Below are 17,024 nucleotides of genomic sequence, written 5' to 3'. Positions count from 1 at the left end.
GGACCAGCGCTAAGCTGGCCATGCATACACACGCTCCGTCCCTTATACCTACATACGATATTGAAAAATATTTATTTGTTTTTAATGGAGAAGAAAAACCTGTGTTATCTTGTAGGTAAGCAGAAAAGTACTTTAATCAGTTTTAGCTGTTCTTCTTCCCTCTCCTTGTTTAGATGATCAGCAGAATGGCTTCAAAGTAATACTTTATTATCATACTGGGGAGTGTCATGCTAACAATAATTTTGTTTGCTATGCATGGATAAAGCTTTGACCCACAGAACTGTTCTGGTTGGTGTAAATGGGAATCCTGGAAGTGTTTGTGGATGTAAAGTAACACATACTTTGCAAGACTAAGGAAGCAAATGTTGGTGTTTATACAGCACTTCCTTGCTTGTTTGGTTGAACTTGTCTGAACACCTGCTGTGAGGAAAAATATTTACCAATAATTGTTTATGTGCAGCAGCATTTAAGTCATTGCTTTCCGAGGGAAGGCAGAATTTGGGTGTAGGTCAGTATATAGATTGCCAGAACTCAAACATGGGTCTGTAGAAAGAAAGAAGAATTAATGTCTGTTGTCCTGTTTTCAGAGAAAGTATGTAATTCTTCCAGTCCAAGGTACAAAAGCTTTTTCTTTAATCCTGTTTCTGGCTCAAAGATGAGGGTGTGTAAAGGTCTATAAATCTATCCATGTGGACGGACTGCTGAAGTTTCAGTGGTGCATTTCTGGGTATAGAAGCTGTTCCATATTTTCAGTTGATGATTGGGGCCCAGAAGCTCAAATGAGGTTACTGAGATTATTTTAAATGAGGAATGTTGTTATTTCATGCAGACTGTAAGGCTTTTCTGACTTGAATTATCTTTCATCTGATTTTGATCTAAAACTTCATTTGAAAAAAACAACTTGTTCTTTGTAGTAACTTGTAAAAGTCAATACCTTGAGTGTTTAATATGGCTGAGTCCTTTCTGTGTATTCTGTGTATTCCTTGAATATTATATAACACTTTCATTTATCATGGTGTTTTGGTTTCGGCTGCCGCCGGCAACAAAAGCGCCACGCGGCCGCCCCTCCCCCCACCGGCGTGCGGAGGAGAAGGAAAAGAAAGAGGCAGAAAACTGGTGGGTCGGGATAAGGGCAGTTTAACAGAACAGCAAACAGAGGGAAAACAGGAACAACAACGATACAAATAAGGAGAAAACACAACAAAAACAGACCCGCTCTCTCGGACCGCACCGGCGCCGCACGCTCCCGAGTCGTGAGAGAGTTCACGCCAGAACCCAGCGTGATGTCACATGGTATGGAATACCGGGCTCTGTTTGGCCAGGTGGGGTCAGCCCCCACCCCCCCCCCGGCTGTGCCCCTTCCTGGAGTCCGGTGAAAATTAACCCTGTCCTGGCCAAACCCAGGACATTATCCACCCCTTATTCCATACCATCTACGTCATGCCCAGGTCCCCCATTGTCCAGTTGATCACCACCACTTCTCCTGTCTCCAGATATCATTCCCTTAGTCTATGGATCATCACTCTAAAGTGTCCGTTGAGTTCATTTAATCCATGACTTCGGGCTCCATCTGTCGTAATGGTCTTCCGTGGCAGGGGAGGTGATGTGTGGTGATGGGCGGTCGCTTGCTGCATCCGGAGCTCACGGCTGATGTATCTGGTGCGGCCCGTGCCCACAGTCTGCAGGAGATGTTGATCTTGATGAAGTTGCTGGATGCCAGTTGTTGAAAACCAGGTCCAGTTCCATCATCACTGTGCTCTGCTAGGTTTTCATCGAAAAAGTCCATCCTTCTTTAATCTGGAGAATTTTTACTATGCTACTACTGGTACAAAATAGAACAATTATAACAGTGATAACAGACAGTGACAGGGTTATTTAACAATTAACTTTATACAACTTATTTATGGACTATTCTCACCCAAAATTAAATCCCCATGAGGTACACATCGGACTTCGCCATCCTTCTGCGTTACCCACCAGGTACACCCAGGTCCTTGAGCAAAAGCGATCCCGCGGACGGGCTTGCCTTTGCCCGAGGCAGGACTAACCCAAACCGTCTTCCCTAACATGTTCCGCATGTGCACTACAGGGACTTTATCCCCTTCTACTGGGCGCTGAGGTTTTGACTGGGCAGGACCAGCCCAGTTGGTGGACCCTCTGCTGTTAACCAACCAGGTGGCCTTTGCTAAATGGGTATCCCAATTTTTGAAAGTCCCACCCCCCATTGCCCTCAAAGTGGTTTTTAGCAGCCCATTGTAACATTCGATCTTTCCAGAGGCTGGTGCATGGTAGGGGATGTGATACACCCACTCGATACCGTGTTCTTTGGCCCAGGTGTCTGTGAGGCTGTTGTGAAAGTGAGTCCCGTTGTCCGACTCGATTCTTTCGGGAGTGCCATGTCACCACAGGACTTGTTTTTCCAGGCCCAGGATGGTATTCGGGGCAGTGGCATGGGGCACAGGGTAGGTTTCCAGCCATCCGGTGGTGGCCTCCACCATTGTGAGCACATAGCGCTTGCCTTGGCGGGTTTGTGGCAGTGTGATGTAGTCAATCTGCCAAGCCTCCCCATATTTGTATCTTAGCCATCGTCCTCCATACCACTGAGGCTTTACCCGCTTGGCTTGCTTGATTGCAGCGTGTGTCTCACATTCATGGATAACCTGTGCGATGGTGTCCATGGTCAAGTCCACCCCTCGGTCACGAGCCCATCGGTATGTCGCGTCTCTTCCTTGGTGGCCCGAGGTGTCATGGGCCCACGGAGCTATAAACAGTTCACCCTTATGTTGCCAGTCCAGATCCACCTGAGCCACTTCAATCTTAGCAGCCTGATCTACCTGGTGGTTGTTTTGATGTTCTTCAGTGGCCCGACTCTTAGGGACGTGGGCGTCCACGTGACGGACTTTTACAGCCAACTGCTCTAGCCGGGCAGCAATATCTTGCCACAATGGGGCAGCCCAGATAGGTTTGCCTCTGCGCTGCCAGTTGTTCTTCTTCCATTGCTGCAGCCACCCCCACAAGGCATTGGCCACCATCCAAGAGTCGGTGTAAAGATAGAGCACTGGCCACTTCTCTCGACTGGCAATGTCTAAAGCCAGCTGGATGGCTTTCACCTCTGCAAACTGGCTGGACTCACCTTCTCCCTCGGCAGTTTCCGCGACTTGTCGTGTAGGGCTCCATACAGCAGCCTTCCACCTCCGCTGCTTCCCCACAATGCGACAGGACCCATCCGTGAACAGGGCATACTGTTTCTTATCTTCTGGCAGCTGGTTATACAGTGGGGCCTCTTCAGCACGTGTCACCTCCTCCTCTGGCGATGCTCCAAAATCTTTGCCTTCTGGCCAGTCCATTATTACCTCCAGAATTCCTGGGCGACTGGGGTTTCCCATTCGGGCGCGCTGGGTGATCAGAGCGACCCACTTACTCCACGTAGCATCGGTGGCATGATGCGTAGAGGGGACTCTTTCTTTGAACATCCAGCCCAGGACCGGCAATCGTGGTGCTAGGAGGAGCTGTGCTTCAGTGCCGACCACTTCTGAAGCAGCTCGAACGCCTTCATATGCTGCCAGAATCTCTTTTTCAGTGGGAGTATAGCGGGCCTCGGATCCTTTGTATCCCCGGCTCCAGAACCCCAGGGGTCGACCTCGAGTCTCCCCTGGTGCTTTCTGCCAGAGACTCCAGGTTGGGCCATTCTCCCCGGCTGCGGTGTAGAGCACGTTTTTAACATCTTGCCCTGACCGGACTGGACCAAGGGCTACGGCATGAACTATCTCCCGTTTAATCTGTTCAAATGCCTGTCGTTGCTCAGGGCCCCATTCGAAATCAGTCTTCTTCCGGGTCACGTGGTACAGAGGGCTTACAATCTGGCTGTAATTTGGGATGTACATCCTCCAAAAACCTGCAACACCCAGGAAGGCCTGTGCTTCCTTTTTGCTGGTTGGTGGAGACATAGCTGCTATTTTGTTGATGACATCCATTGGGATTTGACGGCGCCCATCCTGCCATTTTATTCCCAAAAACTGGATCTCTTGAGCAGGTCCCTTGACTTTACTTCGCTTAATGGCGAAACCGGCTTTCAGAAGGATCTAAACTATTTTCTCCCCTTTCTCAAAAACTTCCTCCGCGGTGTCACCCCATACAATGATGTCGTCGATGTACTGCAGATGTTCTGGGGCTTCACCTTTTTCCAGTGCAGTCTGGATTAGTCCATGGCAAATGGTGGGACTGTGTTTCCACCCCTGGGGCAGTCGATTCCAGGTGTACTGGATGCCCCTCCAGGTGAAAGCAAACTGTGGCCTGCACTCTGCTGCCAAAGGGATGGAGAAGAATGCATTAGCGATGTCAATTGTAGCATACCACTTGGCTGCCTTTGACTCCAACTGGTATTGAAGTTCTAGCATGTCTGGCACGGCAGCACTCAGCGGTGGTGTGACTTCATTCAGGCCACGGTAGTCTATTGTCAGTCTCCACTCTCCAGTAGATTTTCTCACTGGCCATATGGGACTATTAAAGGGTGAGCGAGTTTTGGTGATCACTCCTTGACTCTCCAGCTGGTGGATCAGCTGATGAATGGGGAGAAGGGAGTCTCGGTTGGTACGATACTGTCGCCCGTGCACCGTTGTGGTCGCAATTGGCACCTGTTGTTCTTCAACCCTCAGCAACCCCACAACAGAAGGATCCTCCGAGAGACCAGGCAAGATGGACAGCTGTTTAATTTCTTCCGTCTCCACAGCAGCTATGCCAAAAGCCCACCGATACCCCTTTGGGTCCTTGAAATAGCCTCTCCTAAGATAGTCTATCCCAAGGATGCACGGAGCCTCGGGGCCAGTTACAATGGGGTGCTTCTGCCAGTCCTGCCCAGTGAGGCTCACTTCAGGCTCCAGTACACTCAGCTCTTGGGACCCCCCTGTCACTCCCGAAATGCAAATGGACTCTGACCCTTTGAACTCTGATGGCATTAAAGTACACTGTACACCAGTGTCCACTAGAGCTTGATACTCTTGTGGATCTGATGTGCCAGGCCACCGAATCCACACCGTCCAATAAACATGGTTGTCCCTTTCCTCCACCTGGCTGGAGGCAGGGCCCCTCTAATCCTCGTCAGAGAATTTGCTGCTCACTTGCTGTAAAAATGACTTGGAGGTCCTCTCCAGAGGATCGGAATCAAGGTCAAACTGTCTACCTGGTCTGGAGAGCTGGCTTTTGGAAACTGGAGCGGCATTTTTCCTAACAGAATCCCCTTTTGTGATTGTTTTACCTCACAACTCACGTACTCGTGCCTCTAGACTTGAGGTGGGTTTTCCATCCCACTTCCTCATGTCCTCTCCGTGATCACGCAGGTAAAACCACAGGGTGCCCCATGGTGTGTAGGCTCTGTACTCTCTCTCCTGAGCAGAGAAACGCTTGCCCCTAATAGCTGAGATGCGGGCCCGCACAGGTGGGGAGTAGGACATATTGTCTTTGAATTGCTGGAACTTCTGGGACAATTTATTCACAGCTGAGACAAGGGAGGAAGAGAGACTTTCCTCATATTGCCGGAGTCTGACAGCCACCTCATCCACTGTTGGTGCGTCTTTACCTTTCCAGTTTACAACTGCCAATGAGTTGGCATGTGAGGAGGGTGCGCTCCGCACAAACTTCCTCCACATGGATTGTGAGCACTGGAGTTCATCTGGGTCTGTGGGTACCTGCTCATCGTCTGTGTCACAGTAAACCAGCTCCCGCACAGCTAATTCCCTCAAGTACTGAATACCCCTTTCCATATTGGTCCACTTGCCAGGATAGCATACAAAATCTTCACTGAAGGGGTATCTCTCCCTCACGCCTGACAGAAGTCTTCTCCAGAGGCTGAGGACTTGTTCCTTTTTCCCAATGGCCTTGTCAATGCCCCCGTCCCTGGCCAGGGATCCCAGCTGCTTGGCTTCCTTGCCCTCTAATTCCAAGCTGCTGGCCCCATTATCCCAGCACCGCAGCAGCCAGGTGACAATGTGCTCTCCTGGGTGGCGGCTGAAGTCTTTCCGCACATCTCGCAGCTCCCCCAGGGACAGGGACCGGGTGATGATCTTTGTCTCTATCTCCCGTGATGACCCTGGCTCATCGTCATCCCTCCTGGAGCGATCCGCTCTCTTTGCGTCTTTCTTTAGTTTTACAGGGGCAACTGCTACTGGCACAGGTTGGTCATTGGGCTCAGCCGCGATGCCTGCAGCTGGAACTGGGGCTGGAGCAGCTGCTGTGCCCACCGGGGAAACCGAGGCAGACCCTGCAGCTGTGGCAGCGGCAGCCGTGGTGCCGGTCGGGGGGGCTGTGACTGCCTGCTGGGCTGGAGGGGCTGCAGGGCCGGCTGGGGGGGCAGCGCCAGCCGCAGTGCCTGCTGCTTCGTTTCCCCCCCTTTCCCCTTTAAGGCACTGAACAGTGTTGAACAGGGCTCGGTAGGCGTGGGCCAGACCCCAGCAGTGATCTGTGTCTCTCTGGAGTTCCCAGGGTGGCAGCACACTTTTTGCAGATGTTTTACTAGTTTGTCCGAATCCTGCACGTGTTCAGGAGTGAGTTTAAAAAACATCGGGGGTGTCCACTGTCCTAGGTACTTGCCCATGCTGTCCCACACACCCAGCCACTCACAGCTATCCGGCCCCGGGGCAGGTCTCTGCACGATGTGCTTAACTACTTGCTTAACCCTAAACAAAACCTGCAACCCATTCAGGAGGCAGAAGAAAAGGAGAGTGCTGGCCTGAGCATCCCACGGGTACTCGAAATTCTCAAAAGCAGTCAGGACCAGCCTGAGGGAGAAAGGGGCGTCGAAAGAGTGGGGGAAGGTATCCCCTTCGGTTTTCCCCACAGACTGGGTTTGATTATTCACAAATTCTAAGACATAGGATCCGAGGTATGGAAATGACCGCAGAGCCGCATGCAAATACAAGACTAATTTCATGCACATTGACGTTATCATGTCATAAGTCGATATCGTACAGTACAGTAAAATCATAATCCTGATCCTTTTCCCCGTGACGATGAATAGCACCACAGGGAACAAGTACAGCAAGTACGGATTCAAAAACCACAACCATCTGATGAAAGACAGAAACATTTTTACCGGCGACTGTTTAACTAACACAGCAAAATGCCTATAACAAAATTTTAACAAAAATCTAAGAAAGCAGTTTTAACACCCACTGCTCAGCCCTGCCGTTATCCCCGCCCCACGCTTGGGCGCCAAATTAATGTTTTGGTTTCGGCTGCCGCCGGCAACAAAAGCACCACGCGGCCGCCCCTCCCCCCGCCTGCGTGCGGAGGAGAAGGAAAAGAAACAGGCAGAAAACTGGTGGGTCAGGATAAGGGCAGTTTAACAGAACAGCAAACAGAGGGAAACAGGAACAACAACGATACAGATAAGGAGAAAACACGACAAAAACAGACCCGCTCTCTCGGACCGCACCGGCGCAGCACGCTCCCGAGCCGCGAGAGCGTTCCCGCCGCGCCGCCCCCCCCCCACCGGAACACAGTGTGACGTCACATGGTATGGAATACCGGGCTCTGTTTGGCGAGGTGGGGTCAGCCCCCCCCCCCCCCCGCTGTGCCCCTTCCTGGAGTCCGGTGAAAATTAACCCTGTCCTGGCCAAACCCAGGACACACGGAGAGCGTTAAAACAATTTTGTAGTACCTAAATAGGCTAAATGCCTAGGTAAGTGCACAATGCCAAGATGCACTTTGCTTAAAGCAACAAAGAAAGAGTTTAAGAAATCTTGTTCAGTTGAACTTGTAAAAGTCAGTATGCTTCTGGCACTGAATCATAAGTTAATATGTTAAAAACTTAGCAGTGAAGAATACTGGGTGTAAACTTGTGATCGTGACAGTTCAAAAGGATCAGGGGGTGAATACAAGAGTGAAGTGTAGTAGTTACAGCAAATTACTCATCAGCATAGTTGTATAGGAAAGTTTCTCTGTATTCCCCAGAGCAGGCAGCTGCTGCTAGTAATAGTTATAAATGTTCGGAAGAAGTATGCTTCTCCCTTTCCTAAAGAATTTTTTCCTACTTTATCATTAATGCTGAAGTCCTGTGCCCTTTTTCAGAAAGAGCAGAGGCTTTCTAATGGTAGTAATGGGTCATCCAGAATAGCTTTGGTGTTACCACCATCGTGCAGGGAGACAGATTTCTTTGAAGAAATGTCGTCTTCCTTCCTTGCCTGTTGCAAGAATCCAGTAAAAAAATGAATCTGTGGGATTTCAAGTGTGCAGAAGAAAGTGGAGAAACGGGCTCATGACACCTCTTGTATGTAGACAGGGGTGAGTTTGGGGAAGGAAATAACAGCATTCATTTGGGGCCCCGAATTGCCAACCAACAAGGGAGTTTAAGTTAAAGCAGGGCAAAGGGGAGGGAGCGTCCACTCTCAGCGGCAGCGAAGGTGGCTCTGAAAGCTGCTGGTCGGGCTTATGCCAGGAAGAGAGCTGGGACAGGACTTCTGGCTGTGCCTTGTACCACCCATATCCCCTCACACAGTGCAGAGGAGGTCAGGCTTGGGCTTCAGCAGCAGCACTGACGTTGGAGGAGGTAGCTAAATGCGATGCTTTTCCTGAAGGTAAGAGGGTTTCCCACTTTGCTTTCTGAGGAGGACGCGGGGGGGAGCGAGTGTTGAGGAAGAAACTGTGAAAGATGAACAGAAGAGTCTGGTGGCAGGTAGGTACTCAAAGCATTTCTTCATTTTGCAAGGAGTGTTGGCCCAGGGTGCTCGGTGCCTCAGTTTGTGGAACTAAAGCTGTGTTGTTCATACTTTGGGAGAAACCTCTTTATTACATCCTAACTTTCAGGGTATTAACTGCCAAGATTGCTATTGCAATCTAGTAAAGAAAACGCTTGTTTTAATACAATTTCTTAGCCTGAACTTAACTTTTTTTTCTGTCATTTCTTTCCTGTAATGAACTAGGATGCCTTGTTTGCTGATGTGGTTGTCTGCGTCGGAACTCTCGGTCTGTTCTTTGTGTGTCCCATAGCATCTGTGTAGCTATCTTTCTTGTTTATTGGTTTTTACGCTTCTTGCTCAGGGTAGGAAACTTTGCCTACTTCCCATTCTCTTCAAATTCTTAATATCATGTCTGTTCTCCAAACTACTAAACCCTCTTATTTCTTGGTTATGCAAATATACAAAACATTCTGAAGTTCTACCAGACTTAGGTAGCTAATGGATATAACTGCTAAGAGAAGGCTCCCAGTGGCTGAAGAGCTCCACAAGGGAGAAGGCTTGTTCTGTTCCACACAACTGCATAAAAAAAAGAAATTCACTGCAGTGCTTTCCAAAGTTGCATCGCTGTGCTTGGCTCAATTATTATTCCTGTAGCTGAACTTTCAACTGGGAAATGGGACTGTCACAGTTGAACCCAACCTTTCATAGCAGTTGAAAGGAAGGGGGAGTAAAGTTTGCCTTCCCTGTGGTTACTGCAGAGCTTCCTAGCTGCTGTTCTGCATTACTTTATCTGTTACCCACCCACACCTACACCCACATACCTATATTTGAGGCATGTGGTTATGTGAGGAAAAAGAGAAGGGTCTGTATTAGCCCCTTCCCTGGCTGCTGTGATACTGAGTGGCTCTGCTTTTCTCTTCCTTGTCTTTCCCAGCCTCTAAATCCGTCTAGTGCCTGCCTCCAGTGTTACTTCTAAAACATGATTTTGAACAGGAGAGAAAAGTGGCAGCAGCAAAGCTCAGATAAATTGACAACTCTTACCTCTATTGATGTTCAGAATAGCAGCTGAAAGAGCCATGAGCAGAGCTCGGTGTTTCATCTGCAGGCTTTGAAAAGACAGTGGTGTTATACCTGCTTTCATGATTAGGAGATAACAGCCAGAAGGGCAGATTCAGATTTTGCTCTATTTGAGAGCCATTAATTGAACTTTTCGTGCTGGTCATGGGAGAAAAACATCCGTATGAGCATCTTTTTATGGTAGTTCTCGAAAAAAGATTTGAGGGTTTGTTCCTAGTGGAGGTAAAATACATTTGCTTGAGTTTTAGGCATTCATTAGATTTATTAGTGTATCAAAGGTTAAGCTCCCCCTTTCAGTTCAAGCTGCTCTTTGTTTTCTTTTCCTGTTTATTCAGCCAGTTATATATTACTCAATTACTGTTACAGATTTACTGCTTTCTCTTCCCTGCTCTCCTTTCTGTCAGGCTGTTTTCATAACTGTAAATATAATAGAGGCTAAGCGAGTCATATGAAGTTTTAATAGCTCGGAGTGTCATTCAAGTTTGTTGTACTTTCTTTTAGTAAATCTGGGTTACTTTTTGCATTTGATACTTTGTGAGAAGGTTGCAAATAGATATGTGTCTGTTTACTGCGGAGGTATGTTGCAAATGGACATGCCAAAGTTTGTGTTTGTATTTTGTGTTAGCCCTATTTACTTCAGAAGTCCAAGTTCTTAACCTCCTTACAAGTAACGTCTTTGGAACAAATTTTCCACTACATCTCTTTGTTTGTTTGGTGGTTGGTTTGTTTTTGTTTTTTTTTTTGAGAAAAACAAAATACTTTTACTTTTTTTAGCACAGCTGAATGTGTTGTAAAGGCACTTTTGCATCAGAACACATTTCCTTAATTCCTCAGTAATAATAATAAACTTTATGCTAATTTATAGAATCAAGTATTTTTTATCCTCTGTTGCCTGCTAGGATTCTGAGCTCTTGGCTGTCTTCCTAACAGCGAGGCAATTCTTACGCCTAGAGAGGAGCTAACTGTGTTTTGCTGAATAGTGTAAAACAACACTAAGTCAGTGGCTGGCTGTGCTCAGGAGTTGGGTAGTCTTTTGTATGTTTTAAGTGAGCTTGAAAAGGTCATTGTAATAATAGTTATGATTTAGCTTTGAAGGGTAATGAATAAATCAATATTCTAGAAAAGTTTTAAATTTGTGCTTGGCTTAATTATGTTACATAAGCATATACTAGAGTTGGTGCCCCTTTAATGCAGAGGGGCACAATTGTAAACATGCCCCTACCATGGAGATTTGTGTTTACATTGCCTCTGAATCGCCCCTTTTTCCTTGTAATAAGAGAAAACATTGCGTGAATTATGGCTCGAATACAGTCTCTTCTGTTTTCAAGACCGCCACTGCCATGGGGACAGACAATCAGACGGGCAAGTGTCTGTTCCAAATGGTCTGGAGGGAACTGGAGGATTCATTTGCTGCTTTCTCGCTTTTAGTGTGAACCAGACATCTGAAGATTCTGTTAAGCTTTAGCCTTATTGTCATGGTTACCGTCCCAGTCCTGTGATTTATTTCTCTCTAGGATAAGACTTTTTTTTAAAAAAAATCTTTTCTTCAGCGCTATGAGGCTAGCTGGGGAGATTCCACACATCCCATTGACTAGGACAAACTTTCCTCTAGGAAGACCTTTGAAAACATGTCTGAATTCCAGGGATGCCTCATTTTCTTGATCCAATTTCTTTATGGAAAGAGAGTGGAAATGCAGGTATTTTACAATTTTTGCTTTTATTGGAGCAGTCATCTGAACATAGGCGTAACGAAGAGAACATGTGCAGATGACTTGTTGTTTGCTGGAACCTCACTGAGTAAACCCAGGGATAATCCTCAAAGATCACTTTATTAATAATCTTATCACCTGTACCATTACTACTGGCATGTCAGTTGGTCTGTCAGTTCCACAACACATTTTTGTATTGGGAGAGCTATTTGCTCAGTGCCTCATTTCTAGTACCATCTTAATCTTATGAAATAGTTTTAAAATACCAGTATTATTTGCAATATTGGTCTCCTTTCAGCCTTGGGTACCTGTGTGGAGAAGTGCACTGTGAAATACCCCATTATCACAGAAGATTTACAAATTGTTCGTGTTTGTTCCTCTGTCTGGAAATTGAACTAAAATGTGCTTCTGAACTTTGGGGTTTTTGGTACCTGTTGAGCCACCTGCTAGACACAATATCCATGAAGTATAACCTCAGACTCTTCCCCAAATAGCTAAGTGGATGAGTTTAGAACCTGAAAGCTAATATTTCTCAATGGAGTAGGTACAGCAAATATTTTTCCTTTATTTTGCCCTGCATGTATCTATCATAAGCCTGGCTTGAAGGGATAACCTAAAAGTGGACAGTGCTTGACTCTCATTGATCCATTCCTTGATCTTAACATCCAGCTGCTGCTTTTATAGTAGAAAGAAAGAGATAAACTGTGTATCAAACAGTGATATTGATCTAGAGATGGAAGCCTAGTATCAAGGCATGTTGTACAGATGCTATGAGGCTGGTACAGCAAATGTTTGGGCTGCTTAATGTTAAGGAAAATTATTAGAATACTACAGTATGTTAAAACTAACTTACAAGTAACCTTTTTTGCAGCACTTCTGGCAGCTGAAATTTTGTGTAGAAACCTGTGTGCCTGGTAATAACTTAGTCAAGATGGATAGAATGTGACATTTCAACTGGCCAAATGCCCATTAAAAATTAGTATTTGAAGTTCCACTAAAAATTCATGAGCAACAGCAAACTGTTCTTTGAGTGTGATTTTTAAACATTATCTTCTCATATATTCAATTAGCTCCAGAATTAAAAACCTAGTAATTTTCCAGAACTGTAGAGAAATAAATTCCATCTAAATTCTCATTTATTGAACTGGTATCGAAAATCAGTAGGGCTACTAAACCTTAAAAACCTTAGATAGAAGTAGAGGTGATGGCAAGTTAGAGACTCTGTGGAAGTCTTCAGATAAATTTTAAATGTTTTCATGTTAATCTTAGTGTGAGAATACTAGACATGGTGAAAAAGTGCCATTAGGAATGAAAAGAGAATAGTTCCTAGATGAATTTTATGTTCACAGTCCCATGTGGGTGTCTGTTCTCACAAAACATCAGCCACAGAGCTAAGTAGGAAGTTCAGACATTCATTTAGAGGGTGAGAAGATATGTTTCCACTTAGAAACTGCTCATTACGGTCTGCTGCTGCTTTAGAAACAAAATTGTAAGTCTTCTAATATGCAGAACAAACCTTAGTGTTTTGGAATAGCTTGTCTGTCATGTACCAGAAGTTGTCTGGTCTTAAGGATTATGATTAAGAAAACTATTATTTTAAGACTTTAATTGAAAGATGAATGTGGACAATGTATTACAGCATTAGTGAAGAAAGCAACGTACTGCTGAGGAGTCTCTTTTCTGTGATCCAAATGCAGTTATGTGAAAGCAAAGTAATCAATGTCCAGAGGAAGACACAATGTTATCAGTTTTGTGACTTTTTGAGATTTTTGGCAAGCAGTGTTGGAATTGAAAGGAAAAATTGAATATGCCATTCAAGACTACCTGCAGCATGTAATTTCCTTGCACAAGAAAATTTAGAGACTGTTTTACGTAAGGAGAGAGGAACAAAGAACTTTTGTGTATATGTACAGCCATAAATTTGAAGCAAAGGTAAAGATTCATGCTGAGTAATGATTGTATACTTGTTTCATGTATTATAAAAAGGTCAGTCAAAGCTGGGAGTGGTGGTGATATTTTTGTGTCTGCCATGCTGAGATACTTGTTCGAGGTGAGATGTCTGGACTTTTCAGTTTGATCATCTTTACAACAGCTGTACAAAATGACCAGGAAAAAGCCATTTCTGTTTTTTCCTTCACCTTTTCAGCATATTGGTTTCGTTGGTTGGTTGGTTTGTTTAGTTTCTCTAGGCTATAGTTTATTTCAAGCTTGGTTCTCCATCTCCTTGCAGGTTGTTGTGGTTTGCTTTCCCAGCTTATCTGAGCCTTTTTCCCTGTTCACATGTTCATTTGTCCTACTCTCTCAGTGCAAGACCCAAACACACTATAGGCTCTACCAGTAGACAGTAACTCTACCTGAAGAAAGGACACATATTCTAAATGACAGCCACTTAAATTGGTCTATGGTGTGGGCTTCTGCTGTAAACCCTGCACTCCACTGGGGGTAGTTTTTAGGAGTTGTCTCCGTTTTGTATCTTTGTGCCCACCTCCCACAGAGTGCTTGAAGAGGAAAGCCTACTTGTTGACTGCTAGTTCTGGGAGTTTGCCGGCATAGCCTTATGTGTTTAGCGAGTCATAAAGATTCAAGGAAATGTCTTGGTCATTTCATGTATTTGTACTGTGTAGTGCCCATTTCCCACTATGGGACAGTCGCGGTATGAATTCTGATTTGGAGCAGCTTTACGACAAACCAGCACTGAACATCTGGAACTGACAGAGCGACTCTGAAGAATATAGAAGGAGGAGCTGAGATGTTATATTAGTCTCTGAATGGTTTATTTGACATTCTTTATGTCAGAGGTTTTCTTTCATCTGGAGGTGCTCCTAAAAGCATACCCTTTTCTGCAGTCATTGTTCTCCATTAGATGTGACTGATGGCTTGCAGTCTTACTTGGAGGAGTCTTAGGGCTAAAATTGGGGCACTGCGATTGTAAAGGTAGCAGAAGGTAAGTAAATTCAGGGAGTTCCCATTCCAAGCCCTGATCAGAGAATCTAAGCAGTGAACTGTAATTTGCCAATGAGTGTGCCATAACTTGTGTTGTACAGAAGCAACTGTACTTTCTCTGGCAGGAGGATTTTGTGAGTCCTTGTCCTTACTGAACGGTGTAATACATAATGCTCTTGCTGATACTAGTTAGTATTAAATTCAGTTGCTGAATCACGAGAACAATACAGCTGTGCAGAGTATCTTGATAAAACTGTAGCATAACTTTTGACTTTTTGATCTAAAACTTTGTGACAGAAAAAATTCTGGAATTTCTTTCAAGCAACTTGTTAGAAGTGTGTGTGTATGGAGGAGGTAAGATGCAGCAAACAGCAGTGAAAGGTGGTTAAGATGCAGCGTAGATAGTTCCAGGTCATGTTCTCACTTCAGTTTTCTGAGTTTAACAGTCACTAAGGGGGAGAATCTCTAGAAGCTTAGAAACAAAATAGCCATTTCCATTTCTGGAAAAAGCTAAAAGTGTTTTATTTCTGAGAACAGTTCCAGTTCATTGGGCAGCGTAAAGCAAAGGACTTCCAGTCGGTTCTGTTTCTGTCAGCTTCAGACTTGGGCTGGGCATGGGTGAATCCCAGATGTGAAAGAGTAGTATCTCTGAAAATGAGTAAAACAAATTATCTTGTGTTGTGGTATGAAGTAAATACTGTTTTAAATATGCACTAGCAAGTGGACTCATCATCAAGAACTGCAAAATACATGCTTGCAGTAACCATGTGTGTATGCTGTTGAGGCTGTATGTAATATGACACTGTTGACTTTACTGATTTCATGCCATGTTTGCACATAATGATGAACAGGTAATTTAGGAACTCAGGAATTTTCTGCTCTTTACTGATAGCACACAGCAAAATAGAAACTCATATATTGTAGGATGCTAGCTGTTAAGTAAGGTTTTGTTTTTAAATACAGATTTTTTTTCAATTAAAGCTCTAATGAAAATGTATACCTTCTTACACATTACTTGTTAAATTCTGTGTTTTCACAGATCTCTGGAAGAACGTTTTTTTGCTTTAAGAGACTAGATGCTAAGTATCAGATCATAGACAGGGAAAAAAGCTTCATGCGCTTAGAAGATAAATCCTGTGCTCGTATATAGGCTATTCTGCTGTGCTGGTGAGGGTAGGGGTGGGAAGAGTAGTGGTCCTATTTCTTGAGTATTTTCATGTCAGTCTATCACAAGGTTGTGCAGAGTGGTTTTACATCTCTGTAGCTACTATAACAAGAAAAGCCATGTATTCCAGTTCTCGGGCTAAAAGAAAAATACTCCACATGGAATAGATATGTCAATGTGATTGTTAGTATTCAGGTAAAGAACAATAAAAAGGACAATTGAGCTGCATTTCACGAAAGGAAAGAAGACAAAAATATCATCCATAATTATACTGCAGATGAAACCAGCCGTTCAGACTGGCCTGCAGACAATTGACACTATTGTAAAATACTCCGTTTTTCATGTGTTTGATTATGTAATTATCAAGTCTCAATTTGGGAGCTCCAACTTGCAAACTAACTTAAAATGTGAATTACTGAACATTTATGTCTTATGAAATACTTCCCCTCCTCCTTTTTTTTTTTTTTTTTAAAGAGGTTATCTATACTTATGCCGTGAAACATACAGCAGTGATTTTTTGAGTGACTTGCATTGATAACTTCAGTCATTTGCTGGACTATAATGAGCAGATCAGGTAGTAATGCTGCAGTTGTCCCCAAGCTTTATCCTAGCAAGTAGTGTTTGATCTTGAAGATGTGCTGTGGTGGTGCTGTGAAACCATAATCCCCAAAGAGGGAACTGAATAAGCAGCAGGAAAGCAGAGACCTTGATGGTATTTGCTTAGTGTAGAAGACAAATTTGTTCTGTATTAAAGGTGGGCATTGGGCTGGGAATGCTTCTAGGCAAAATTAGGGGCTTAAATATTTTGTATACCTGTTGGCCAAAACTGGTGTATTGTTGTAAACGAAACAAATTAATGTATTTATTGTAGGCCTGAACTCTTGTTCAGCTGTTCCTTGGTTGAGCAAATGATGTGCTAGGTTTCAGCTGTCTGCTACTATGGTGTAGCAGCAGAGCAGCATTATTGTAATAATTGAGAAAGCATTATAATAATTGCTTGGGGTGAGAGGTCAAGGCAAGAAAAGCTTTAGTAGAAGCTTTATTCCTGTTGTGACATGCTCTTAGTAGCACTAGATCCTTTTCTGAGTTTAAATGAAAATAAAATGAAGTGCTGCTTGTACTTTTGGCATATATAATTTTGTAAAGTTTGATATTAAAAAATGTGTAGTTGCTCTTTGTATAAACCACTGTTCTTCATAGTGCCATAAGTTAAATTAACAAACTTAAATCTATCTGTTGTGCAGTAGACGTTTTTTATTGTACTGTGTTTAATGAACTTTTTCAGTACTTGAGAGCTGACTGAATTGCAGGTGAGGTCCCTTATGACCTTTCCTGGCTTAGGTGATGGCTGTGGAAAACTTCAGAGACAGTTCTGGTGTTGGACGTTAGACACAAAATAATTTCAGTGAGAGGGCTATCAAGCTGTCTTCGTAGAGTGTCTCATGTAATTGTGTTCAA

General features: G+C 44.4%; 1 protein-coding gene across 4 annotated transcripts in view; it reads left to right on the top strand.

Annotated features, from left to right (window-relative positions):
• COBLL1 (cordon-bleu WH2 repeat protein like 1) overlaps positions 1-17,024 on the top strand; it is a 95,179-nt gene that overhangs the window by 36,621 nt on the left and 41,534 nt on the right. For 2 of the 4 annotated variants that reach the window (XM_075431049.1, XM_075431048.1), the window contains exon 1: positions 8,300-8,570. The exons of the other annotated variants lie outside the window; for them this stretch is intronic. The gene's annotated coding sequence lies outside the window, so the exon portion shown is untranslated. Of the gene's footprint in view, positions 1-8,299; positions 8,571-17,024 lie in introns of those variants that run through there. 4 annotated transcript variants of the gene reach the window in all.

Source organism: Opisthocomus hoazin, chromosome 9 (genome assembly GCF_030867145.1).
Source record: "Opisthocomus hoazin isolate bOpiHoa1 chromosome 9, bOpiHoa1.hap1, whole genome shotgun sequence".
Taxonomy (NCBI): Eukaryota; Metazoa; Chordata; class Aves; order Opisthocomiformes; family Opisthocomidae; genus Opisthocomus; species Opisthocomus hoazin.
The sequence above is the reverse complement of the archived record's forward strand: the minus strand, read 5'-3'. Positions and strand labels throughout refer to the sequence as shown.